This window comes from Mus caroli, chromosome 16 (genome assembly GCF_900094665.2).
Source record: "Mus caroli chromosome 16, CAROLI_EIJ_v1.1, whole genome shotgun sequence".
Taxonomy (NCBI): Eukaryota; Metazoa; Chordata; class Mammalia; order Rodentia; family Muridae; genus Mus; species Mus caroli.
In genome coordinates this window covers 7,854,457-7,855,896 of record NC_034585.1, presented here as the reverse complement: position 1 = coordinate 7,855,896, position 1,440 = coordinate 7,854,457, and the positions used below count along the sequence as shown (strand labels likewise).

Sequence of the window (1,440 nt, the reverse complement as noted above, 5' to 3'; positions counted from 1 at the left end):
CCTAGTCGGCCATCACTGGAAAGAGAGGCCCATTGGACAGGCAAACTTTATATGCCCCAGTACAGGGGAATGCCAGGGCCAAAAAAATGGGAATAGGTGGGTAGGGAAGTGTGTGTGGGGGGAGGGTATGGGGGACTTTTGGGATAGCACTGGAAATGTAATTGAGGAAAATACATAATAAAAAAAATATTAAAAATAAAATAAAATAAAATAAAAAGAAGGAAGAAGGAAGGGAGGAAGGGAGGGAGGGCTCGTTCAAAGTATTTATAAGATGATTAACTCATAAGATGTAACTGTGCTGGATTCCAGGTCCACATTATTTATGTAAGTAGTTAACAAGATGTGTCAGCTCCAAAACGTGCTACTTCCTTCCTTCTTTTCTTTGGTAACACGTAGCTCAGGCTAGCCTTAAACTCACTGAACATTGGATGATGACCTTGAATTAATGATCTTTCTGTCTTTACTCCCCAACTGCTGGAGTGACAGACATTTGACACCACACCCAGTATCTGTGGTGCTGGGGATTGAAACCAGGGCTTTGTGCCTCCCAGGCAAGCACTCTGCCAACTGAGACACATCTTTAGGTCACAATGCTATTTTCAAGGTGGGAGGCTGGGAGGTATCAACCAGGAAAAAAAAAAAAAAAAGCAAGCAAATGAAAAACAGTTCCCATCTCAAAGAGAATAAGAGTTTGTTCTAGAGCTAGACTTGAGTGACTATGGCCTGGGAACACAGATTTTGGTACCCCAAATTCCATGGTCTCATGTGGAAGCAGTCCATGGAGTTTTCATAGTGACAGAATAAAGAAAGCCATAAATCAAGATACATTCCAAATACATTGGTAGATACACAAGAAAGGAGGTTACAGCAAGATGAGGAAGTTTTCCTCTAGGTTTCAGATGTTATCTGATGACATTCTTACCTTCTAGGTTAGTGGAAGCTAGAGATCTGCTAAATTAATATATTCCAAAGGGTGTGTCTACCAGTTACAGGATATTCTGACATAGAGGTAGGCAAAGAGTCTAAAGCTATGCAGGGATCTAAGCCTAGCCCAAAATAAGGAAATTATCCCCTTGACCTGTAATATCCCAACCTCTCTTTGTCTCGTTCAGATCAGTCTCTGGAACATAGTTTATGTCCAGAATTTCTCACTGTCAAAGAACTGCTATGGGTTCAAGCCAACTTGGACTGCATAACAAGGTCCTTCCTCAAAAACAAAACAAAACCTGAAAATCTAGAAGCCAATACTATCTATCAGACAGAGCCAGGTCTCCATCAGCCTTGAAGCACCATGCCAGAAAAAATTTACTAGCAATTCCTCCATCCTTCCTCACAGCTTCTCTTCCTCCAGTCAAGAACTCTTGACAGATATTTTCCTCCTTATGTCTTATTTTCAGGGCTTTTCCTTAAGGAACAGGGTAAAAACTACTGCCTTAAAAA

At 41.1% G+C, this 1,440-nt stretch overlaps 1 pseudogene; it reads left to right on the top strand.

Moving 5' to 3' along the window:
• Positions 1-934, top strand: part of LOC110312000 — a 10,148-nt pseudogene extending 9,214 nt beyond the window's left edge.
• Positions 935-1,440: the final 506 nt, after the last annotated feature.